The sequence below is a fragment of the Danio rerio genome, chromosome 8 (assembly GCF_049306965.1).
Source record: "Danio rerio strain Tuebingen ecotype United States chromosome 8, GRCz12tu, whole genome shotgun sequence".
NCBI lineage: Eukaryota > Metazoa > Chordata > Actinopteri > Cypriniformes > Danionidae > Danio > Danio rerio.
This window is the reverse complement of record NC_133183.1, coordinates 37,439,846-37,467,649: the sequence shown is the minus strand read 5'-3', so window position 1 is coordinate 37,467,649 and position 27,804 is coordinate 37,439,846. Positions and strand designations below refer to the sequence as shown.

At 34.5% G+C, this 27,804-nt stretch overlaps 2 long non-coding RNA genes across 10 annotated transcripts in view; one reads left to right on the top strand and one right to left on the bottom strand.

Annotated features, from left to right (window-relative positions):
- Positions 1 to 26,208, top strand: part of LOC141375768 (uncharacterized) — a 30,144-nt gene extending 3,936 nt beyond the window's left edge. For 3 of the 9 annotated variants that reach the window (XR_012384539.1, XR_012384536.1, XR_012384537.1), the window contains exons 7-13: positions 2,311 to 2,386; positions 2,705 to 2,781; positions 3,086 to 3,158; positions 3,475 to 3,529; positions 12,269 to 12,320; positions 12,530 to 12,607; positions 13,910 to 14,698. This is a non-coding gene — a long non-coding RNA (uncharacterized lncRNA). Of the gene's footprint in view, positions 1 to 2,310; positions 2,387 to 2,704; positions 2,782 to 3,085; positions 3,159 to 3,474; positions 3,530 to 11,175; positions 12,321 to 12,529; positions 12,608 to 13,909; positions 14,699 to 18,549; positions 18,585 to 18,679; positions 18,995 to 20,471; positions 20,573 to 25,106; positions 25,164 to 25,304; positions 25,357 to 26,153 lie in introns of those variants that run through there. The other 6 variants (XR_012384535.1, XR_012384538.1, XR_012384540.1 and 3 more) reach the window with 4 other exon arrangements.
- Positions 255 to 1,927, bottom strand: LOC141374987 (uncharacterized). The gene is made up of 4 exons (XR_012384597.1): positions 1,523 to 1,927; positions 1,235 to 1,322; positions 1,007 to 1,136; positions 255 to 889 (listed from the first exon to the last, which is right to left on the bottom strand). It is a non-coding gene; the product is annotated as an uncharacterized lncRNA (long non-coding RNA).
- Positions 26,209 to 27,804: the final 1,596 nt, after the last annotated feature.

Genomic DNA, 27,804 nt, shown 5'->3' with positions numbered 1-27,804 from the left:
GTGTACATGCGTGACCATCAAATGTACTCCCATTCAGAGTTAAAATCACTCTGCTTTTGGAGTTGAATTTTAACACATTTTTTGGAGTTAGATTATAACACTTTCTGGAGTTAAAATTGTATTCCTACAGAGAGTACTTTTACATTTGGGTATAATATAAACTCCTTACCAATGTTAAAATGTAACACTTTTTAGAGTTAAAGTGTACTTCAAACAAATATATATATATACGAAAATGACTGAACTGATGCAATACTCTTTACTTACTGCTTTTATTCATGCAAATCCACACATTAGATTTAGAATTTCCATCGATGTACACACTTTGAAATTAATTGTCATCACAGCATTAAATTTAACAGCAAAACATTTACAATTAATATATGTTAGCAGCTAGTGCCAACTAAAACCAATGACTTAGTAAAATTGCATGAGACAATCAACACATTACATTATATAAAATTAACTTCACAGGAATCAAAAGCAGTAAAAAAATATCTTGTCATACTCCTCAATCACAGTCAACTCTGCTGGCTTTGATGTTAGAATTTGCTCGATTTTCTGAAACGAAGAAAAAAAAGTATTTAGAAAGATAACCAAAATTAACATTTTTTTAACAAAAAAAAACTAAATCTAATAACTGTGTTTATACTATGTTTTACTTTAAAATGCATTCATTATGTAACGTTATTTTGTAATGTTTACGGTATAATTTCTATGTATATGGAAGTTTAAAAAAAACTTTGATTTTTTTGGACACTGCCCATTAAAGGTTGAATAATTTGAGATCCAGAATCACTGCTGCTCAAACTGCTTGACACAGACAATGTATCTGTCATACTTGGGGAGGAGGGCACTTTAACAGCCCCTTGCTGCAGGACAGTCAAATCTGATGAAAAAACAACAACAACAACACGTGTCAGTAAATGGTTCTGAAATGCACACTTTCACTTTGAGTCATGAGACCAACTTTCAAAATTTATAAAAATGTTCTTAAATAACCTACCATCATTAGTGTGGATGACATGTTTCTTTGGTTGTTGCAAGTTCTTGAAATACATCCTCATCCACCTCTTTGCCATGGTCATCTGTGACTTTCGATGCTGTATCCTCTGGTATCACAAACTTGTGCTGGACTACAACATAACAACAATGTATAATTTATCAAATAAATTTCAAAATGACTTATTATTATTATAATTAAAAAAAAAAACTCTGTTACACTAAAACTCACCCGCACTGAAAAAATCCAAGAAACAATCTTCTTCCAGTTTAATATATTTTTTCTTGCCTCCAAATTGCACTTTTATCAGCTTCGTGGCCTGAAATAAAAAAGATAAATGTTATTTAACAACTTATGTTAGTGTGATTGAAAATGTAATGTAAATATAGCTGAAAACAGCATACTCTCACGGTCACGACTAAATCATGATACAATCCAAAACATTTCATGAGCAATATTACACATATTAAATCTTACAGACATAAAGCTCTATTGCTGGATAAAAGATATTGACATTACCTCGTTGTGTAAGTTAGCCTATTTGAAATGTGAACAGCAGGTTTCTCCATCTGATCAAGTAGGCCTACCACCTTTTTGACAGCAGAACACATATTTTTAGAAACACAGGGGAAGAAAAGATTATTAGCTAGTGTTAGCTTGTTCAAATCCACAACATTTTTTAAAAAAAAACTGCCACATTGGAAAAGCTAACATGCTATGCTAAGTTAGCCACATGCAGTCACTAGCCTCACAGTACAAAATGAAACAGCTACAGCAAAACACACTTCTGCTACAAAACATCCAACATTTAGAAAAAGCTTTCTAAAACTTTCTAAACTTTCTAAAAATTTAACTCCAGTAAGGAGTTAAAGCACGTTTCTGAACACCAGAGAATGAACTCCAAAATACAACACAGCAAGGGGTATCCCATAACACAAAATCGTGTTAAAGTTTAAAAATAAACTCAAAAAAATTTACTCTCACACTTTTTTGCCTAACTCCTAATTTTTCAACTCCAAAAAATTTGCTGTGTAGTAGTAGTAGTAGTAGTAGTTGTAGTAGTTGTTGTTGTAGTAGTAGTGCATTTAATTGTAATTATTTTCTTAATCAAAATCTAGAAATGAAATAGAGTGTGTGTCCTAATTGGTGAACATATGCACTAGTGTAACATTGTGGGGACCAGAGGCATGTTAGAGAAGCTGTGAAACACACTTAGTCCTGAATACACACACAGTACGGTCTGACATAGTGGGGACCGGAACCCTTGAGTACTGCTGTCTAACTAATATAAATTTTTTTATATTCAGCTTATATTGAAGGATGACCATATGACAGAGGAAGAGAACTGCTCTGCTCCAGTACGAGACTCACAACTCTGATGAGGTGTGTTTATTATGGTTGTTGTTGTTATTATTATTAGTAATAGTAGTAGTAGTAGTAGTAGTAGCAGTAGTTGTTGTTGTAGTAGTAGTGCATTTAATTGTAATTATTTAACTTAATCAAAATATAGAAATGAAACAGAGTGTGTGTCCTAATTGGTGAACGTATGCACTAGTGTAACATTGTGGGGACCAGAGGCATGTTAGAGAAGCTGTGAAACACACTTAGTCCTGAATACACACACAGTACGGTCTGACATTGTGGGGACCGGAACCCTTGAGTACTGCTGTCTAACTAATATATATATATTTTTATATTCAGGTTTGCTGAAGTATGACCGTATGACAGAAGGAGAGAACAGCTCTGCTCCAGTACGAGACCCACAACCCTCTGATGAGGTGTGTTTATTAATATTGTTGTTGTTGTTGTTATTATTATTATTATTATTACTAGTTGTTGTAGTAGTAGTGCATTTAATTGTAATTATTTAACTTAATCAAAATATAGAAATGAAACAGAGTGTGTGTCCTAATGTATGAACATATGCACTAGTGTAACATTGTGGGGACCAGAGGCATGTTAGAGAAGCTGTGAAACACACTTAGTCCTGAATACACACAGTAATGTCTGACGTAGTGGGGACCGGGACCCTTGAGTACTACTGTCTAACTAAAATATATATATTTTATTTTTTTTTTTCAGCTTTTATTGAAGGATGACCATATGACAGAGGAAGAGAACTGCTCTGCTCCAGTAGGAGAACCACAACTCTGAGGTGTGTTTATAATAATAATAATAACAATTATTTTTAATATTATTATTATTATTATTAGTTGTAGTAGTGATAGTAGTTGTTGTTGTAGTAGTGGTGTATTTAATTGTAACTATTTAACTTAATCAAAATATAGAAATGAAACAGAGTGTGTGTCCTAATTGGTGAACATATGCACTGACATTGTGGGGACCAGAGGCATGTTAGAGAAGCTGTGAAACACACTTAGTCCTCAATACACACACAGTAAGGTCTGACATAGTGGGGACCGCGACCCTTGAGTACTGCTGTCTAACTAATATATATTTTTTATATTCAGCTTTTATTGAAGGATGACCATATGACAGAGGAAGAGAACTGCTCTGCTCCAGCACGTAACTCACAACTCTGTTATTGCATATCAGATTCAACGAACCGTTTACTACGGATTTCATGTAATTTTGATAACTGTGCATTAATCAGATGTCATCAAGCTGCTGTGCCGTCAGCCAATCGTTGTATTGCTGATAATGATTTTGAGGATCGATAGATCTGTCACAACACACAGTCACAACACCTCTCAGATCAGTTTAATCTGATTCGCAAACTTTTTTAAAGAACCAAATTAGCCTAAGATGAGTTATCAAGATTAAAAGATCCAGGATCTGTAATATATTCTTAGATTATTTAAGCGAGGTCCGAAGAACAGACCCCTGGACCCTTGAGTACTACTGTCTAAATTATATTTTTCAAAATAAAAATTATAAATTATATATAAAAATATATAAAATATTTTTTTATAAAATATTTATAAAATTATATATAAAATATATATTTTTAATTATATACAGTTGAAGTCAGAATTATTAGCCCCCTTGTTTATTTCTTGTACTAAATTTCTGTTTAATGGAAAGCAGATTTTTTAAACACATTTCTAATCATAACAGTGTTAATAACTCATCTCTAATAACTGATTTATTTTCTCTTTGCCATGATGACAGTAAAAATTATTTGACTAGATATTTTTCAAGACACTTCTATACAGCTTAGTGACATTTAAAGGCTTCACTAAGTTAATTAGGGTAACTAGGCAAGTTATTGGAGGGATAATAATATTGACCTTAAAATGGTTCATAAAAAATTAAAACTGCTTTTATTCTAGCTGAAATAAAACAAATAAGACTTTCTCCAGAAGAAAAAAATATTATCAGACATACTATGAAAAAATTCCCTGCTCTGTTACACATCATTTGGGAAATATTTGTAAAAAAGTTTTAAAAAGGTGGGCTGACTTCAACTGTATATACTTTTATTGCGACTTCCTGATGCCTCCTATAAGTCGCTCGAGAGGCAGTGAGGGTCCTTTATATTTGTGACGCGCTGGTGGCTTTAGACAGAGACACTGAGCCCAAGATGTTATATGGAAAACTTTATGTAACTTGAAGCATGAAAAAAACAATACAGCAATTTGTGTCTTTGAATACCTGTTTTGTATGGTGCCGATTATTGCGTTAGTGTGATGATTGTTGCGTGTGCCGTTGTGATACAGTTTTGCGTTGCATGGTTTGCGCTGCTGTTTGCGCTGCTGTTTGCGGTCAACAAAAAACCACCTGTGTGATTGTGCACGCGCTTTATATGTTCGAGCAGGTGTCAGTTATGCCCACGTGACCAAAACATAAAACGTCACTGTGAAACCCAAACCAATCAGTATACAAATAAACATTATAATTAAATGAAAAGTAATATGGCTCCTATACACCAGCCCCTAATTATTAGATCACCACATAATAATTATCCAAAATTACAGATAGGAGACATAAATCAAACACACAAAAGTTCAACTGTAAAGTCCAACAGTAAAATGTCCATACTTTTCTTCTTTGTGTCCTAATGGCAAAATCCACAAAAAAAAAAACAAAAAAAAAATAATCCACAAAAGGAATTATCAAAAAAAAGAAAAGAATTTAACTGTAGTTCATATTTAATCAAACTCAGCCTCCTGCAGCAAGCAGACCTTGGTAATAGGTCTTTCCAAACAGCTGGTTTTTGTTTTAATCCGTACTTGACGGACAAATCCTCCTCGGTCTGGGAAGGTTTGGATCACTTGACCTGTTGGCCAAGAATTTCTAGGAGCTGTGCTGTCCATAATGATCACAAGATCTCCCACAACGAGGTTCCTCTTAACTCCAATCCATCTCTGACGCTCCTGTAGCTGAGGTAAGTATTCCTTAACCCATCTCTTCCAGAATAGATCGGACATGTATTGTACCTGTTTCCACCTCCTAAGTGCATACATGTCTGTCGGTTGGAACAACCCTGGGGGTAATGATGGTGAAGTCTTTAACTGCAACAAGTGGTTTGGAGTTAGTGCTTCCAGGTCATTTGGATCCATGGAAGCCTTGGTGATTGGACGGCTGTTGATGATGGCTTCAATCTCACAGAGCACTGTGTGAAGACCTTCTTCATCCAGGTTTTGCACCTTAAACATTGATTTAAGGACTTTACGCACTGATCTTATTAACCTCTCCCATGATCCTCCATGATGAGAGCCAGCCGGTGGGTTAAAACTCCATCTGATTCCCTTCTGCAGCAAAAGATCATTGATCTGCCCCTGGTTCCACTGTTTAATAGCAGCTTTCAACTCACGTTCTGCACCTACAAAATTAGTTCCGTTATCTGAACGGATCTCTCGCACCTGTCCCCTTCTGGAAATGAAACGCCTGAGTGCATTAATGAATGAGTCCGTATCCAGAGATGGAGCAACCTCAAGGTGTACAGCTCTAATGGCAAGACAGGTAAATATAACCCCATACCGCTTTACCATGCTCCTTCGGCTCTTAACCTCAAAAGGTCCAAAATAGTCCACTCCCACTCGAGTAAATGGTGGTTCATCTGGGACTATTCTTTCGTGTGGCAAGTCTGCCATTTGCTGGTAAACTGGCAGAGCATTTAGAGGCGACAGACGATGCATTTGGACAGTACTTTCCTTATGGCTACACTGACACCAGTTATCCAGTACTTCTCCCTCAATTTGGACAGCATATGGTTCCGTCCACCATGCCCCACTTCCTGATGGATATGTCTCAGCAAGAGTTCTGAAATGTGAAGATCTTTTGTTAATATTATAGGGTGTTTAACTTCCACAGGCATAGCCAACCTACAGAGACGACCACCAACTCTCAGGATTCCATCTTGCAGCTGTGGACAGAGTTTATGGAGGTGACTGGATATTTTAACATGTTGCCCTTTCTCCAGACTGGCTAGCTCTTCAGGAAATCTCTGTCCCTGACAGAATTTAATGATGGCAAGCTCAGCCCGGTCCAAGTCCTCCACTGTAAGTTTACTGCTTGTCCTTTTAAAATAATCAATCTCCTCTGCCACGGAGGAGCTCTGCTGTGCATTGTTGTCAGACTGTACAACGGTCTGATGAAAGTGCCTTGTTTCCTTTAAACAAGACATGAGCCAGTCCTTGATCCTCAAGAACCATGCTACGGATTTCTTAAGGCGTGTCCAGGAAGAAAAATACTTGATCAGGTAAGTGACTGAATCTTCTTTGAGTTGTGTAACGTTTGTTGCAGCAACATTTTTGACCTCGGGGTCTTCAGGTGAAAGGTAGTTGACGTCCTTGTTTACAGGCCACTCACTCTCCGGATGTAAAAGAAAGTGAGGCCCTGACACCCATGTAGTGTTTTGAATAAACACATCCACCTTAACACCTCTAGATGCCATATCAGCTGGATTGCTTGCAGTGTCCACATACCTCCACTGCTCAGGACTGGAAACTTTCAGGATTTGAGAGACCCGATTAGAAACGAAAACTTTGAATCGTGAGGTTTCATTTCGGATGTATTTGAGCACAGATGTACTGTCTGTCCAAAACACAGAATCCAAAAGATCCATATGCATCTCTTTCCTCCAAAGAATGTCCATGCGACTGGCCATGGTAGCAGCAATAAGCTCCATTCTAGGGATGGTTACGGATTTTAACGGAGCCACTCTTGCCTTCCCCATGATGAAAGCACTGTGCATTACTGAATGCTGGTTCTTCAGCAACAGGTAAGACACTGTTCCATACCCATCCTGACTGGCATCACTGAAATGGTGTAACTGGGCTGTAACAACATCTCCAAAGCATGATGGTTTCACACATCGGTCCACCTTAAACACATCCAACAAATGCAGCTGCTGCAGCCATTTCAGCCAATCCTTTGACACGGACTCCGGCACAGTGTCATCCCAGCCAATTTCTCTCCTGCACAAATCTCTCAGAATTTTCTTTGCTGTTAAAATGACAGGGCTTAGCATTCCCAGAGGGTCATAAATTGAACTGATAGTAGAGAGAATTCCTCTTCTGGTGAGTGGTCTATCCTTTAGTACAATCTTGAACTTAAAACAGTCTGATTTTATGCACCATTCCAAACCCAGCACTCTCTCCACAGGTAATGAATCCAACTCCATGTTTAACCCTTCCATGCCTCTTGCTCTGTGACTTTCAGGGATAGCTTCCAATACACCAGGCCTGTTGGTTATCCATTTTGTGAGGGAAAACCCACCCCTGGCACACAGAGAAACCAGCTCCTGGTAAAGTGACACTGCTTCCTTCTCTGTAACAACTGACACAAGGCAGTCATCTACATAAAAAGAGTTCAATAATTTGTCTACTGCATTCTCACTGTAGTGACATCCATAATCCTCTGCACACCTTCTGAGGGCATAATTGGCACAACTAGGTGATGATGCTGCCCCAAACAAATGCACCTTCATACGGTATTCAACAGGTTGTTGTTCCACATCTCCATTAGGCCACCAAAGAAACCTAAGCAGGTCTGAGTAATCCGAAGAGACCCGTACCTGGTAAAACATGGATTCAACATCAGCCATGATTACTACTGGTTCCTTTCTAAAACGAGTCATGACTCCTATCAAAGAACTCGTAAGATCTGGGCCCTGTAAGAGCTGAGCATTCAACGATGTTCCTTGATAACTCGCTGCACAGTCAAACACAACTCTCATCTTTCCCTTGGTGGGATGAAACACTCCATGGTGTAGTATATACCATACCTTTCCAGCACTGCGGTCTAGTTCCTCTACAGGCACCTTCTCAGCATAATCTTTAAGAAGCAGATCATTCATAAAGTTGTTATATTCAGCATGAAATAATGAATCTTTCTGAAACCTCCTTTTCAGATGATGCAAACGCTGTTCGACAATGTTCTTGTTTTTTGGCATGCTGACGTCAATGCTCCTTAATGGTAATGCAATTTGGTAGTGCCCATTCACATGTTTTACTGAATTACTCACTAGTTCTAGGAATTTTTGATCTTCTCTTGACATACCAGCATAATCATCGAGACTGTTTTCAGGGAAGTCAGTTTTAAACTGTTGGTGCCAAATCTCATCCAGATTTACAGCTGACACTCTATTAACCATTACCAGGGGCTGTTTCCAGTTAACCCTTTCTCCACTGTCTCCCATCAGTGGTCCATTAACAGTCCAGCCCAACATGGTTCTAATGGCATATGGTCCATCATTTACACTGCATACCACTTGTAATGGTTCCAGTGCTTTAGGGACATTGGTTCCTATCAGGAGTTCTATTTCGGAATTATTAGTTGGAATATTTCCTCGGTGCACTGGCATGGACTCTTGTGTATAAACTTTTGGCAGCTCAAGAAAACGATCTCCTTCCAGAGCTGCAACCTCCAAACCAGATATAATGTTGCTACTCACAACCTTCTCCTGCCCCATGGTTCGTAGAAGAATACGCCCCTTCCTTCCTGTAAGGTGAAGCTTGTGCATCAAGTTCTCTGTACAAAACACTGCAGTGCTCCCTTGGTCCAAAAATGCATAGGTATTAATAATTTTGCTTCCTTTATTAGATTTTACCTGAACCGGTACTATGGGTAGCTTGCAGTCCTCATCTCCAGCCCCTGTAAGACCACTTGACACCAGCATGTTGTCAACAGGCACCACTTTGATTTTATCAACAGCACGTTTACGTTCACATTGCAATCTCTCAATTTTATTCAGCAAGGCCTTTTGAGTGAGTTTGCTTTCCCTTTTCTTTCCCATCTCTTCAACCGAGCACGGGGTACCACCAGTTTGACTCATAGTGACTCTTTTGATTCAGTGTTCAGTGAATCACAACATCCAAACACAATGCAACGTTTGAACACGCTCAAACGATTCGATTCAATTCAACAGCAGTTCATTTTCCTTCCAAACAACATCACGGCATCACACAAACAAGCCGCAAAGTGCAGACTTCCTACAGACACCAAAGTAAGTCGCGCGACCTCGCGCATCCGATTTGCATTCCAAACAACTTTAACATGCACCAATGCCAACCAGATTCCTCATCCACACATATATCCACAGATAAACTTATCTGTCCTATGTAAACGAACACATGACGTGGCCCATTTGGTTTGCAATCGCATCACTTACTTGGCGTCTTCCTGATTCGTCTGTGCGCTGATTTTGCGAGCGATGATTTTCCTGATAAGATGCCGTTTTTTGTTGACAAAATATTGCGACTTCCTGATGCCTCCTATAAGTCGCTCGAGAGGCAGTGAGGGTCCTTTATATTTGTGACGCGCTGGTGGCTTTAGACAGAGACACTGAGCCCAAGATGTTATATGGAAAACTTTATGTAAACTTGAAGCATGAAAAAACAATACAGCAATTTGTGTCTTTGAATACCTGTTTTGTATGGCGCCGATTATTGCGTTGGTGTGATGATTGTTGCGTGTGCCGTTGTGATACAGTTTTGCGTTGCTTGGTTTGCGCTGCTGTTTGCGGTCAACAAAAAATACGGCTACCCCACTCTCCTTCTCTCCTCCACCTGTGTGATTGTGCACGCGCTTTATATGTTCGAGCAGGTGTCAGTTATGCCCAAGTGACCAAAACATAAAACGTCACTGTGAAACCCAAACCAATCAGTATACAAATAAACATTATAATTAAATGAAAAGTAATATGGCTCCTATAACTTTCATATATATATATATATATATATATATATATATATATATATATATATATATATATATATATATACAGTTGAAGTCAGAATTATTAGACCCCTTGGAATTTTTCTCTTCTTTTTTAAATATTTCCTAAACGATGTTTAACAGAGCAAGGAAATTTTCACAGTGTGTCTGATAATATTTTTTTCTTCTGGACACCGTTTAAGGGACAAAATTATTAGCCTCTTTAAGCTATATTTTTTCTCGATAATCTACAGAACAAACCATCATTATACAATAACTTGACTAATTACCCTAACCTGTCTAGTTAACCTAATTACCCTAGTGAAGCCTTTAAATTTCACTTTAAGCTGTATAGAAGTGTCTTAAAGAATATCTAGTCTAATATTATTTACTGTCGTCATGGCAAAGAGAAAATAAGTCCATTATTAGAAATGATTATTAGAAATAGTTATTAAAACTATTATGTTTAGAAATGTGTTGAAAAAAATCTTCTCTCCGTTAAACAGAAATTGGGGAAATAATAAACAAGCTGTCTAATAATTCAGGGGGGCTAATAATTCTGACTTCAACTGTATATAAAGAGTTTCATTGCAGAACGAGATATATCCATTTAAAAAAATGTTGGTAATTTTGACATTATTTTTCAGGACATCAACTGTCAAGTTCATTCACAATTTTTGTACATTAAACTATAACTTGAGCTCAGTGAAGGCCAGGAACACAATATTTTCAAATCCAGGATATTTTTTATTTAATTTTATGTCTATAATTAAGTAAAAAAAAACATGCCAAAATGCTACATATTAATCCAACCCACATTGTCAAACATGGAATAATATATGCAAAGATTGATTAATTATAATAAGATTCTAAGTTAGATTTGGCCAGAATGTACACAACATAACATAACATACTGTAACTTTATTATTTTTTTTTTTTGCAAAACGCTACATCCACCTTTGGCTATATTATACTACATTAATACCATTACCAAAAGCTAGTGAATCAATGTTTTGTTTGATAAGTAAGATTAAGTTAGTTAGATAAATGACCTTTAGCTTGGTACAGAAAGAGTGGGGGGCGGCTCCTTCCACACCGCTGCAGAAAACCAAACCTGTATGATTAGAGCGGGCGGAGCTGAGTCCGTGACACAAACTTGCCTCGCTATGTCATATTTAATGAATTATTTCACTGTAATAATAATAATAGCTTATTTATTTGGTTGTGAAAAAGCTAAACCGTTTTCTCCATAACAACATGTGCCCTTTAAGTTCCTTTGTAATAAATCAACAACAACAAGAATTAATTTTAAATAATAGCTGCAACCACATAAATAAATCTTCAGATAGGCTACTCAGCTACATTTAAGAAATTATTTAAAAAATAAACTTATAAAGAACACTTGCAGACAGGTATCTTGTGATGGGGAGTAGGAAAAAAGGCGCTCCTAGGCCTTCTCTTGACATCAGCGGAGACTCGTTCCCTGCTGCATTTGTGTATTGTTGACGCAGAAGTATCTTATTCTGGTCCACTTTTGTGGCCTTTTTATAATTTTTTGTGAAGTTGAAGACTTCATCTTCTATCGCTAAATCAATGAGCAAACTCTGAGCACTTCACCGGCGATGACTCTCTTCCCAGGGGATGCTGAGCTCGCGCCGCATCCTGAACGCTCTCTAACTGTTATATCGCACTTTGTAAAGAAACTGGTCTGACGCATATTGCGTTTTGTGAAAAAAAATACGTTTTGTACTTGGCCTAAAATGTGCATTCTTAAATGTTATTAATGGCAGCAATTGACACATAGATTAAGGTACATCTGAACAGTGATTTCCAATAATAAAATCCAAATGTCAAAAAATGCCGTTTATCGCATTTTGCAACCAAACTCTTCATATGTATGTGTGTGTTATGACTGTATGACTGCAGAAGAGAACTGCTCTGTTCCCACAACTCAGTTTTTCTGGGACTTGAAAACAGACGCTCAGCAGATTTTAAAGGGGGGAATCTTGATCAAATCGTGGGTTTACACACAAACATGTAATACAGTGCCAGATTTTCTGGATGTTATATACACATTTGTATTTGCAAACATATACCATATTGTTTTAAATGATGTATTTTTGTGTGGGTTTTTACATTCAGAGAAAGTTACAGTGGATCGTGATTTTGGAGGAGGTGAAGTCCAATCTAAAAGGTAAAAATATTATTTATTTTTCTAATCAGATTTTTTCTTTTTTCAGAATGTTTATTTTTATCATGATATGTATGTGCTATGTTTGAAAACTATTTTTAAGCTACCATCACACGCTTTTACCCATTAAAAAGAACAACACAAAATCAAATAAATATTTTGGTAAGCTTTATGCAGAGAAGTCAACTCTCAGACTTGATTTTTACTTTCAGAGTCCCCTCAAGTATCATCACCATGGTACAGTGTCTGTGAAGATAGTGATGCAGACCCAGCATTCACAAAAAAGAGAGGTATGATCATTAAAGTTAATTTGTGACTGACTTGTTTTATTGTACAAGTCCAAATGCACAAGCTCATTTACATAACATGTAGGGTAAAACAGGACAGAAGCACATTACTTCCATGATGATTTCAGTACAGTTGCACTTGATGTCTCATTTCATGTTAGTTAAACAATATTGCTAAATACTTTGGAAAAATATACTAATTGCATATCTGGTTACACTTTATTTTGATAATTTACTTTACTACTACTACTACTACTAACTACAAGTAACTGCAACTACTTGTCAACTAACAGCCATTAGACTGTCTGTTAGAATCAACACTGCTAATGCTCTACTAAATTTATATAAGAATTAGTCATATTGTACTAATTTTGAGCGTAACCTAACAGTCTGCTGTACTATTTACTGAGACCAATGAGAGTTGGTTTTATTGAGGTAACCTTAACTGTCAGCTAATACTCTACACTCTAAAATGAATAAAAATAAGTAATAATAATTAAATTAGCAGTTTTTCATAATTTGTTTTTATGAAATCTGTTTGTTTCTGCTTTTGAATTGCATTATGGGATCTTGATCTTTCTTCCAACAACTTTTAATCTTAAAAAGTAAAAAAAAGTGACTTTTTGTTTGGGTTGTTGTTGTATATTATGCTACAGAAACCTTGTAATAAACTGCCGGTACATTTTCTGTTATTCTAAAGACTTATTTATCTCTATATATTATTTCTTATACATTATATTATTTCAAACTACTAAAATGTCAGTAAAAGTCACTTTGTTAAACTGTAGAGTTGAATTTTCAACATCAAAAGTGCACAGAGCAGAGATCAACATCCCATAATGCAATTCACCACCACAAAAAAAACAAAAAAAAAAACACTTGTAAATCACAAAATACAGGAACTGGTAATGAACAGATATCTGTTACAGTGTAGTGTTTTGAGCTAAACTTGAGCTAACAGTCTGCTAATACTCTACTGATAATCAGATGAGCGTTAGTCTTATTGAAATACTCTAATACATAATACTTTACGGTGAGATAATTAACGTAGTTGCAGAGTTACACATAGTTAGAAGAATGTCTAAACTGGACTATGGAATAAAGTGTAACCCCATTAACCAGATTTGAAGTTATTAGGAAGTATTTTTTAATCCATCTCCATCTTAAGTATTTTTAATAATAGGCAAGACATATTTTTCTAGCATTTTCTATCACAATATTAAACTAACATAACAGCACATGTTGTAAAAATGACTGAACATTTATGCAACTAAAACCACTTTTTTATATTTTAACCACCCATAGGTCCCATAAAGAGAAGATCCTGGAGCAAACAGGAAGTACATGCTGTGGTGAAAGCTGAACCATTGGCTCTAAAAACCAGAGATTGGTCAGCTTTGGATTTTTATATTAAAAACTGAATCTTGGCTCTTTAGATAAAAAATCTGAATAACACTTTTATAGTAAGTATACACTATACATCATTAGTTTAGCACTAACTCTACATTAATAGACTTTAGGAAGCAGTTTATAAATACAGCTTCAAACGCTGTATTCTTGACTTGACTTAATTGTATTTTCATGCTTTGTTACTGATTCATTTTTCATTACTATATTATGTATTGCATTATTTACAAACTATTTGTATATAAGAGTAGTTGGTGGTTTTTAAGATAATTCAGAATGAGTTATTAAATGATTAATAAACTATTCAAATGAGCATTTATACATGTTATATTCAGGCATATAGTAATTGTAACCATGTGTGTTAGTAAATGCTATAATAACACAACTTCATGCAGTTTTGTGACCTAAGGACTGTTTATAGTTGATAAATCCCTTATAAATGTCAATTTAAGGCTCAGTATCTAATGAACAATAAATCTTTGCAATCTTATTTAAAAAATTCTGTAAAGTTTAAACATTGCAAAATAAAAAATACAACATCATTTCAAAACAACAATTAACAATATGACAAGATTCATTTCAGTGTTTCTGTGATGTTTGCACTGTACAGTAATTTTATATTTTGATAAGATTGCAAAGATTTATTTTTCATTAGATAGTTTCATTTGTGTATCTTGAAATTAATGGAAAAAAAAAATATATATATATATCTTCTTTGGCCTTAGTCCCGTATGATTGCGGGGTCGGCTCTTTTTATAACAAGCCCTTCAGTTTTAGACTTGTCCATATGATAACGACTTTTTTACACCTTCCGGCCAGCCTGTCATATGGGCCTGTCACACTCATACACTAGGGACAATTTAGCCTTCCCAATTCACCTGTAGCATGTCTTTGGACTGTGCCTTTGCACCCGGAGGAAACCCACACGAATGCAGGGAGAACATGCAAACTTCTCACAGAAATGCCAACTGAGCCGAGGTTCAAACCAGTGACCCAGAGACCTTCTTGCTGTGAGGCGACAGCACTACCTACCGCGCCACTGCTTCACCATATATATATATATATGTATATATATATATAAAGCTATAAATCACTCCCCCTTTTAATTTATTTCTTTTTTTCTGTGTAGAATATAGCTGAGATTTTAATTTTCATTTATAAGGGATTTATAAAGCATCAATAGTCCTCACTTTAGATTAGCTCACAAAACTGCATGAAGTTGAGTTTATAAAGCATTTATTATCAGACAGAGTAACCATTACTATATGCCTGATTAATAAGATATATAAATGTTGGGTAACACTATAATAACTGCACACAATGAATTATTTATGAAACATTAGCAAATAGTTAGTTGAACGTTTGTTAAGCATTAACGCTACATTAATAGACATTAGTAAGCAGTTTATAAATTATATTTATAAATATAAATTACAAATATTATTGACTTATAAGCACAATTATAATGTGCTTAATGATTGTTTTCATACTTGGTAAATAATGCAATACTTAATTTAGTAATGAAAAATACATCATTAACAAACCAGATATTTAAAAGTAGTAGGTGTTTTTTTTTTTAGATAATTCAGAATGTGCAAGTAAATGATTAATAAACTATTCATAATAACATTGATAATTCTTATTATTCAGGCATATAATAAGTTGTTTAGTATGTTAATAAATGCTTTATGAACTCAACTTCATGCAGTTTTGTGATCTAATCTAAAGCGAGGGCTATTCATGCTTTATAAATCCATTATAAATGACAATATAAGGCTCAGTTACATTATATACAGGGAAAAAATGACTATTAATTTCTACTTATTACAAGATGCTCAAATGAAACTGTATCAAATGAAAGGTAAATCATTGCAATCTTGTCTAAATATAAAATTGCTTTACACGTAATGTATTGTTAAATTATTATATTGTTGTTTTATCAAATTATGTTGTATTTCGACACTCCTGTTATTCAGCAATGTTTAAAATTTACAGTAATTGTATTTGTTTAGGTACGATTGCAAATACTTATTGTTTATTTGATACACAGTAGGTAGTGCTGTCACCTCACAGCAAGAAGGTCGCTGGTTCGAGCCCTGGCTGGGTCAGTTGGCATTTCTGTGTAAAGTTTGCATGTTCTCCCTGTGTTGGTGTGGGTTTCCTCCAGGTGCTCCTACATGCGGTACAGGTGAATTGGGTAGCCTAAAATGGTCCGTAGTAAATGAGTGTGTATGTGTATGGATGTGTCCCAGGGATGGGTTGCAGCTGGAAGGGCATCCGCTGCATGAAAACATGCTGGATAAGTTGGTGGTTCAATCCGCTGTTGCGACCCCGAATTAATAAAGAGAGAAAACCAAAATGAAAATAAATGAATAAATGAATGATTCTGAGCCTTTAATTGTCATTTATAAGGGATTTATAAAGCATCAATATTCCTCACTTTAGATTAGATCTCAAAACTACATGAAGTTGAGTTAATAAAGCATTATTTAACATGCAGAAAAACGTATTATATGCAGGGCTCCCAACCGGTTCAAGGAACGGAAACGAAAAACAGAATCAAATGAAATTTTTCAGGAACAGAAACGAAAACCGAAAAAAAAAGATCAACTTTAATCGTTCTGAACAGAAATGTTTACAGTTAAACGGTTAATAATGTTATTTTATCGTTCTCTTTATTATATTATTTTTGGCAGACAAAAAGCATTAATTTAAAGCATGTGAACAAATGCGACGGTGACGCTCGTTTTTATATAAACTATAAATGTCTGGCCGTGATGCGTATTTAGGCCTATGCCAGTCTATAAAAGATAATGTAGCTTAAAACACTTTAAAATTTTAGAGAACGTAATACAGTTTGCACAACCAATGTTTGGTCTTAATAACCTGCCCATAATTAAACGTCATGTAGCCTACTTTTTGATTACTTGACCAGCGGATTAATGGCAGCACCAGCGGATAAACGAGATCTGAGCATAATAGGTATGACCAATATGTGCATAACCAATATGCAAAGTCAAGAGAGTGCACGACTCCATAGGGTAACGTAGCCTAAACTGCGCACACTTGATTATGTAATGTGTAAAATCGTGGACGCATCTCAAAGAGCAAAGCATAACTTATTAAATGCCCATGCTTAATCGGTCATCGATAAGGTCTATCGGTTTTAAAGGGTTACCGACAATAAATCAATCGAGTAATCGTTAGCATCCCTAGTTTAATCAATGAATGTGTTAAATTTTAAATTTATATTAAAGATGAATAAGGCAAGAATATGATAATGATACTTTTTAGATTTTTACACCTACAAAAATATCTTGTGGTAGTGCACTTGTTTAATAAAAATCTTTGTAAATAGGTTATCTGTAAAAAACGCAATCAGAGCCAATGACATGTAGAAGTAGTGTTGCCTAAACGGCTATTAAATTTCTAATAAAATTAAAACCAAAGTATAAATCATTGCATTTTTCGTTTGATAAAAACATACAGAAACGAGATAAAATCATAAGGATGCTAGTTTGTAATTTATGTTAATAATAAATAAATGACATGCTTAGACTATAAGCTTAACGGCTATACGCTGCCAATAGGCCACTAATAAATATTATTTTACTTTGTACTGGATTATAATGTATATTTTACTATAAAAACTAAATATAGCATGTCTTACTGTCATTTAAAACAAGAATTTCAAAATACACATCAGAACTGTAGACCTGCAGTGTGTAAACTGTATACAGGGGGTGTTGGTCAATCAATAGCCTACAGCACATAATTGAACTAATTATGATGCTAACTGTAATTTAGCTCTTAATATAGGCCTACGATATATTTTCTGGTGTTTAATTTTGCATGAGCATATAGCAGTATAGCCTAAAGTAAATTTTTTAAAAAGATTTTACTAATATTAATAATAATGGATATAATAAATTTAAATAATAATTGCACTGTGCAGTGTACTAAATATTTGTATTAGGCTACATGACTGAAAAACTATTTCATAACAATTTTCATAATTTTTACTGCTATTTCATATTATACAACATCTAAATGTAGGGCCGGGCCTGCGCTCGATACCAAGGAGTGGGGCTGTGTGTAGAGTGAACCGATTGGATTTTCTTTTTTTTTTTCTTTTTTTTTTAGCCCTGATTATATGCCTGAATAGTAAATGTATAAATGTTCATTTGTATAGTTTTTTAATCATTTATTTACTCATTCTTAATGATCTTAAAAAACACCAATTATTCTTAGACAGTTTGTAAATAATGCAATACTTCATTTAGTTATGAAAAATGAATTATAAACAAAGTATGAAAACACAAAAATTGAGCACATTACACATGCTTATAAGTCAACAATAGAGCATCTAGCTGTGTTTATAAACTGCTTACTATTAATGTAGAGTTAATGCTTAACAAATGATGTCTATTTGGAGTTTTGGTGGCTTGGTTATATGATGAAGGTCTCTTTGCATTTGTGGGGTTCAGTTCTTTATTAATATATTTTAAAATATTTTTAATGTTTTTTTTTTCAAATAGTTAAAATACGACAGAAACAGAAATAGAACATACTGGTGGGTTTTAAGAGTTTACCCAAAAATGTACATTATATTATTAATTACTTGCCCTCATCTCACTCTAATCCCCTGAGACCTTCATTCTTCTTCAGACTCAAAGGAAGATAACTTAGATGAAGTGCAAGAACTCCTCATCCTCCATAGACAGCAAGGGATTGAAACAATTTGAAGGAGAGGAATTAATAAAAGAATCTTCATTTTGAGGTGAACTAACCGTTTAATATTATTTGCTATTGCACTTAACTAAATGTGCACGCAGACATGGAAGAGTTATGTGGAAGCTTGTTATACCCAATGAGAACTGCTTTTAGACAAGCAAGAGAGTTTCATGGATTTTGTGTTTACTGTTTTTTTTGTGTTTAAAGGTTTTGTGGAAATTATTTATAATAAATATAACATTTATTAAATCTATTCTGGACCATTTCCTGTTTGGATCTTGAGGTTCCTTCTGTATTCAAATTACATTTTTTATAAACTGACCTGCTCTTCAAATGAAAATTCTAAAGCAGTTTACTGTCAAATTACTTGATTGAGGTTTAAAATTTAATATTAGTAAGGGTGCTGATCTGATCCCCACGTTGCCTAAAAACCGGTAATGTGTGTGTAGAACTGGTCCTTACTTTGACTAAAAAACGGTAATGTGTGTGTAGATCTGGGGCCTCATGTATCAACGCTGCGTACGCACAAAAACTTTGCGTACGCCAGGTTTCACGCTCAGAATCGCTCACGTTTGGATTTACTAACGATGAACTGAACGTGGGAATGTGCGCAGCTTCACGGCAGCTTTCTGGCAGGCGTACGCACATTTTTTGTGCGTGTCTGTTTTATTTCCATTGGCGACTCTTAGAGGCAGTTGTGTTAAATTCCTCTCTACAAAGTGTCTGAGCCTTGCAATGGCAGCTGTATGAGACGGGTTCATATAGTAGGTATGTAACATTTCCATACCATACAGTTGACCAGCTAAACATTAAAGCGCAAATTGCAGCAGTCGCAATGTAATCTATTTACTAATCTAATCTATCAATTATTTATTATTATATGTACTGTATTATTCCACTTGTTATTCAAAATAGCAAGTTTATTTATATATTTATATCCGGCGCGTACTGTTTTAGACAATAATAATTAGTGACTGGGAACAGAAGATGAGAACAAATAAACGTTAGAAATAGGTGTTTGTAATGGCAGCATCAGACGTAGTTCTTCAAAATGTGTATTTGCTAATAATAGCACGCGCTCGGCCTGTATCTGGCTCGGAAGCGCCGGTGTCGATTTAACCCAGAACCGGGCAGAGCTCACTCCTCCGCGGTAAACAATTCGCCGTCTGATTCCATGAGATGTAACGTTATGATTGATGCACTATGTAACTGTGATTTTTTTTCTACACATACTTTTATGTGAGAAGCAATGACCATTCGAATATGGTATAAATAACATGGTAACAAGGTATATTAAACATAAATATGACGTAGAAACAATTTACTAAACTTGAATTATTAAGCATGATTGAACAAAATGTTTGAATTTAGTAATGTAAATGTGTGGTTTTATTTTTTCTAATGTTTTTTTGTGATAAACTTGTGTTCAGTTAAACTGTACATTTGAATAAATGAACTTTTATTATGAAAAGAGGTTAACTTACCCAAGTTAAATAACTTTATTTGATCAAATTGTCAAAATAGTGCACTACTAACTTATATTTTGTTAAATGGTTTGAAATGTGATAACTGTATTATGAAATTTGATAACTATATTACTATTTTCTGTTTTGGTCTTCTTTAGAGAATTTTACACTACGTCACATATATTAATACTGCTTTGCATATGTGGTATTGTATTGATATTATAAACTGTGAAGTTTAACCTTATATAATATTTTAACAGTGAATGAATGGTGGTAAGAGTCAAAGCAGAGGATTAAATCCTTTGAAAGATGCTGCTCATCATGTGAGGTTGGGGAAGGATAAAGACATGCTTACGTGGAGGTACATCAGTACCAAAGTTTTGTACATGTTTTTTCTTACTGCAGGTAGTCCCCAGTTAATGTTTCATTATAAGCATAGTGTATAAAATGTTAAGATGCAAAAAGGAGTTTAATTTAACACAAAATGATGATTTGATGACAAGACATTATAAATGTCAAAAAATAACATTTAAATAATAATAATAATAATAAAAAGAAATGTCCTAATTGAAAACCACACTTTAAAATGTTAATGTTTAATTTAAGAGTCTAAAAAATGCTAATATTAATGATTTCCATATTAGTGAAAAGTTAAAACTATTAAAGATTGTACACTATCCAGGGCCTGATTAACCAATGGTTAATAACACACATTGATGGAATAAGCCATTTACACAAATTTTGTCAGACAAGTGATGTCTGACCGACAGAGACAACATAACTAAATAGCGCCAGTGGTGTAGCTTGTAATGCACAGCAACATGTTTTGACGCGATTGATCATCAACTCGAGTTCTAATATACCGTCTGCTGAACTTATTCTTATTTTTTTTCTCCCCATTGGATATCAGATGGGAAATACATTTATTTTTAGGAAACATTTAAAAAAAAATTAAAATAATGCAAATGTTAAATAAAGTCACAAGTGCCTCGTGTGTTTTGATGATGTTTATCTTATTTCTCTAAATAGTTATTTTAAATATATAATAAAGTTATTTTCAAATGTTAGCAACATCTTAATAGAATTCATTTGTATTTATTTATTTGTGACGTTAGTCACTAGGGGTGTAACGGATCACTGTTGATCCGTGATCGATACGGATCACAACCCACGGTTCGGAATGCGCGTGACCCGTAGATTAATAACTTTTTTTGAACTTGTAGGTTAATCCAACATTTATAACAATCGCAGAGAGATCGCCTCCCGTGTCATTCAAATTGCATGAATGAAAGCATTTTGGCTTCCCTGTAAAATATAATGATGACGTTGTGGGACCTACATAAATGCTTTTGGCTATTAAGGTGTTTTTTTGTCACTGTTTGTTTAGCCTGCATTAATGCATTCATTATGGTAAGAATAAAATCACTGTTTAATGAAACAAGATGCTGGTGAAAGCAACTACATTGTGTAACCAACAGATGGCGACAAACAAACATCAAAACTATGTAATTGAATAGGTTTTCAAATATAATACACCTACAGTATAATGAAACATGAAGTTTTATGTGTGAATTGTTGAATCATTAATTGAAGATAAATATATGTTGTGCAAGATTTCTATACATTTTGCATTATCAGCAACAGTAGCAAAGATCATATTTCATATTGAATACTTTTTTTTAGCTGGTTATTTCCTGATTTTTATTTTTTATTAAAATTACAGGTTCTATTTTCTGTTTGTTAAAAGCAATGTTTTATGCAGTAACATTTTTGTATAAATGGAAAGCAAATTGTCTCCTCCCTTTTTTGCTGATCCAAAAAATGGTCCGATCCATAACTCAAAAAACGTAGAGTGATCCGAACTGCAGATTTTGGATCCGTTACACCACTATTAGTCGCCCTTTCCCAAACCCTGGTTAGCCTGTCGATTATCATTTGCCACAACTAGCGCTACTTCACCCATATTCTCCTACCTCATGGCTCTGTTGAAGAGCATTTAATAGGTTGCACATGTCTTAATAAAGGTTGCCTCCCTCTCTTTAAAAACATTTTTTTTTTAGAAACTAGGCATTTCCTCTTAGCAAATAGTCAATATCATATATTAGGGGTGTAACGATACACTCAGCTCACGATACGAAGTGTATCACGATATAGTGTTCACGATTCGATATGTATCACGATATTTGGAATAAAAATTGAAAATTTAACTGAAATGCAAATTTTACCAAGTAAACTATTTTTTATGTATTTCTTTTGTTTCAACTTGTTAAACTGAACCTTCTTTTAGAAAATATATTAAACAGGCCTGTCTCTGGAAAATAAAACAATTTAAAAACTTCTTAAAAAATATTATTGAAATGACAGAGACAAAATTAAGGAACAATTTAAGTAAAGGTGCAAAAAAATAAGCTTTCTATTCAATTGAATTTAACAGTGAGAGCTTAAGGCTTTGCTTGGTCACTTGCGTTTTTTATGTGTGCAAAAAAAAAATCTACATTTCCAGGTAATCAGCAGTTCTATAAGATAATCCTGAACTTATGTGTATCTGTCTGAGAGGTTTTTATGGATGGCTGTCTTCATGTTGGGCATGAGTGACAGGGTGGCCGTCTTATCATTACACAGGACAGTCGTGACTCTTTTTAGCAGTTTAGGCAGGTTTACTATTTCTTCGGCGTCGCTGATGTCGGCGCTATCAAGTGTATCATGTTGACGTGCATTTTTGTGTACCTCTGTACTAAAATTTAGCTTTAAAGGGTTAGCTCGTCGTAATCATAACTCTAAAATCGATATGATTGTTTAAATAATGTGTACGTTTTCGGTTTCATTTACACTGCTAAGTGCTGTTCAAACTTCCCACGCTGCTCCTGAAAGATCACTCTGTTCCACAAACTGAATGTTGTTTACTACTTTATTAGTCACAACCTGCAGGTTCTGTTCACTGAAGCAGACGCGCGCGTATGGCAAGCCGTTTTAGCATTTAAACCTTTGTTCTGACTATCCATAAATATATGTAATTCATATTTAATTAAATTCATTTAGAGATATCTCTAATTATATTTTGACTAGTCGAATTATAATTATGACTAGTCAAAATATAATTAGAGATATCTCTAAATATATTTATGGATAGTCAGATCAAAGGTTTTAAATGTTAAAACGGCTTGCCATACGCACGCGTCTATCATAGTCCGCCCTTTGTAGTAACAGCTCACGGTCAGCTCATGTCATGTGTGATTTTGCGGCCGCCAATACATCATATGAAGACAGAATGATATTTTAGGGTGAATTGTACCTTATAAATACAGTATGTGACTCTTTCAACACCATTAGGAGGTATCCCTGTCGCTGTGCAAAGTATGTAAATCACTGTGAAGACTTTAAAACTTAGGATGTGTGACCCAGTATGCGTGTCAAAAAGCGGACGAGTCTAAAGCAATTACTGTACAACCGAAATGTTGCCAGACGTCTGATTTTGAGAGGATGGGCCATCCTCTATTTCAACTCCACTCATCTTGGTTTGCTAACATTACTGCTGCTGCAATCTGAACTCACGTGCGACAGCAGGTGGAACGTAGCTCCCGTGCAAACAGCTCAACTAATAAGAGAAAACGGACGTCATATCGTAATCATATCGTCATAACGCCACGATGCATATCGAGACATTTTTGCATCGCAATAAATCGTACAACGATAAATCGTTACACCCCTATCATATATTATTATTATCATTGTATTTAAATTGTCAGAAAATGTCACCATGTATAAAAAGCATGCAGATTTTTTCCTTTCCTTCTTTACTTTTTTTAACTAAACAGCATGCTTTAATTGGTGAAGTGCTTGTAAGTTTTGAAATAACCTGCACTGAATTGAGCGGACTGTAGTGTAGTATTTGCCGTAGATCAAAATGAGTGAACAAGTGGATTTGGCAATCACAAGAGAAAAAGAGGAGAGGGTGCATCTTTATTGAGGCATGTTTCATGTATTCACTCCTTCAAACAGACCCATGATGAGGAGAATGTGAGTATAGAAGACGTTATGGTAATGTTATGTGCAAGCTAGCATTAACCAGGTGGAGGATGCTAATGGCAGTGCAGACTGGATTCATCGTGTGTCTGAGGGCGTACTCGCACTGTACAGTTGCCATGAACCAGGCTGAAGCATGCTTTTCCCCCCTTCCGTCTCCCCCTACGGCCTGCACTCACATTGCATTCGTGCCTGGGCAGTCTTGTCAACGAACGTGCTGTTCAGTAAGCGCTCTCGCAAAGCACAGTGGAGAATAGTAATAAATACCTTTTAAAATATATATTTTAGTACTGCTTCAGTTAACTTGAACAAGTGTACTTATACCATCAATTTTCATTTTCATAAGAAAATTTTCATTTTCTTAAAAAATAAGTTAAATCTTTGTAGACTATATATATATATATATATATATATATATATATATATATATATATATATATATATATATATATATATATATAATTTATTTAAAAAATGTGGGCAATATATTATAGATTTGTTTTGAAAAAAATGTATTCTATTCTTATTTTTTTTAATACAGACCTCTTGAGTTCTTAATCCGGGCCTGACACTATCAAATAGTAAAGTATTAGATAATTGTTTTGGGCCAGTTTCCTGTACAGTGTACTTTTTGTGCACTATTAAACCAACATAATGAATTTTTTCAATGATTTAGTTTCTTCTGTATCAGTTTTCACTGTTTGTCCAGAAAAGTTTGTGATGCATACTCTGTGGAGTCAGTGTTCATGTGTTGACAGAACTGTTTTTATTTGGCAGAGTTACAATTTTAATCTTGTATAAAAAAAAGTACCTTGTGTTTAATTTTAAAACATTGTTCTGCACGATATCACAACATACAATTGTAATTTTAGAGTGTGTCATGTGGAGGAGTTGACCTTCTCTCCTGTAACAAACATGAAAAAGCAAAGGTAGGGTATATTGGATTTTATTTTAAAAATTGGCATATTTTGAACCGTATGTAGTATTAAATATAATGTTTAATAATGTCTGTTTAGCACACACTTGAGTTGTTTTAGCTTTATTTTCTGTGTTTTGATTATGTTTTTCAGTCTCTTCATGAGCCATTATCTTTGAATTCTGAACAGAGTGAGCTTCAAAGAGGTTTGTCTATATAATTGTCTTTTAAATGTTGATCTGAAGAGATATTTTCTTATTGTTCCTGTATCTGTGCAGTTATTTTTATATAATAATACATTTAATATGGGTGTAGCGATACATTATTATATTGAGAATCGCAATATAACAATTCAAAGTTTTTTCTTTAGATTAGCCTCTATTCACACGGTGAGTATTATGTGTAAGATTAAACGTTTACACAGTGGCAGTATAAACTACTGTTGTTAAATGATGAAAATAATGCAAGTTGAAATCTGATGATGACAAATGCCTGGTTATACCAGTGAAAATGATCTATTTGCATGTGGACCATAAGAGAGTGCAAGCAAACATCTAACACTCATCTTCAGAATTTTGAATTTGTATTCTGATGTCATCTCTGTCCTATGCATTAAAGACCAATTTAAAGTTTAACATGCCAGATCTATGCAAAATTGAGCATTTTAACCATTACTAGGCCTACATATTATAATAATATTGTTTTTTACCACATTTGAGAAATAACAAATATTACTAATATTTAAAGCTTTTTTTATAGCTTACAATATTGAGATATCAAGAGAAACAATGTCAAGTTTGCTGACCTATCAATAGGCTATTGTTTTAATATCTGTGTGTTTGCTCATGGTTTATGAGGACCAAGTATGTCTACTGAATGTGACTTAGCAGTAGGCTATTGTTTTGTTAAATCTGTTTATTCATGGTTTATGAGGACATGGTTTGTTATGCGAGACTTAAAGCTTTTAATGTTTTCTTCATCTTTCTTTGCTTCTCTCTTTCAGCGCCTCCATGAGCCTGTGGCTTTAACCAACACAAACAGAGTTGTCTTCTACAGAGGTTTGTTAATTATTTTGTCATGCTAATTTGACACTCCTTAAAGGGATAGTTCATCCAAAAAGTGCAATTGTCTCATTATTTGATCCCCCTTTACTTGTCTCAAACCATTATTGGGATATTTCTTCTGTTAAAGACAAAAGAAGATACTTAGAAAAAATATGGAAACCTGTAACCATAGACTTCCATATTATTTGTGTTTTCTGTTGTGGAAGTCAATGATTGCAGGTTTTCTTCTTCCATCAAAATATCTTTTTTTTGTTGTTTAACAGAAGTAATAAACCCTTAAAGGTTTGGAACACTTGAGGGTAAATTAATAGTGAGTAAATATAAATTTTTGTGTGAATCATCCCTTTAAGTGCTAAAATGACAGTTTCATATTTCTACTACATTCAACGTAGCAGTCCTGTGTGTTTAGTCATGGTTTATGAGGACCAAGTATGTCTATTTTATGTAAGTTAGCAGCAAGCTATTGTTATATCAAATATGTGTGTTTACTCATAGTTTATGAGGACATGATTGGTTATGGAAGACTTGAAGCTTTCAGTAAGTGAATGTCATGTTTTCTTCATCTTTCTTTGCTTCTCTCTTTCGGTACCTCCATGAGCCCGTCGCTTGGACAAACACAAACAGAGTTGTTTTCTACAGAGGTTTGTTAATTCTTTTGTCAAGCTATTTTGACACTCCTTAAAGGCATAGTTCACCCAAAAATGAACATTTACTCACTATTAATTTACCCTCAAGTGTTTCAAACCTTTATGGGTTTCTTTTTTTCTGTTTAATAAAACAAATGAGATACTTTGAAAAAAGATGGAAACATGTATCCATTGACTTACATAATAGAAAACACAAATAATATGAAAGTCAATGGTTACAGGTTTCCATCGTTTTTCAAAGTATCTTCTTTTGTGTTTAACAGAAAAAAGAAACCCTTAAAGGTTTGGAACACTTGAGGGTAAATTAATAGTGAGTAAATGTTAATTTTTGTGTGAATCATCCCTTTAAGTGCTAAAATGACAGTTACATATTTCTGCTAAATGCAGTGTAGCAGTCCTGTGTGATTAGTCATGGTTTATGAGGACCAAGTATGTCTATTAGATGTGACTTAGCAGTAGGATATTGTTTTAATAAATCTGTGTGTTTACTCATGTTTTATGAGGACTCAGTATGTGTAGGTTTACATGGTGCTAGCAGTAGACTATTATAACATGTGTTTCTTCATGGTTTATGAGGGCATTTTTTGTTATGCGAGACTTCAAACAGTTAGTAAACAAATGTTACATTTTCTTTATCTTTGTTTCTCTCTTTCAGTACCTCTATGAGCTCGTCACTTTGACAAACACAGAGTTGTCTTCTACAGAGGTTTGTTAATTATTTTGTCAAACTATTTTGACGCTTTTTAAAAGGATAGTTCTCCCAAAAAGTACAATTGTGTCATCATTTGCTCACCCATTAATTGTCTCAAACCTTTTTGGGGTTATTTATTCTGTTAAAGACAAAAGAAAATACTTACAAATAATATGGGAGTGAATGATTACAGGTTTCCATCTTTTCTTGTTTTCTACCATGAAAGTCAATGATTGCAGATTTTCTTCCACC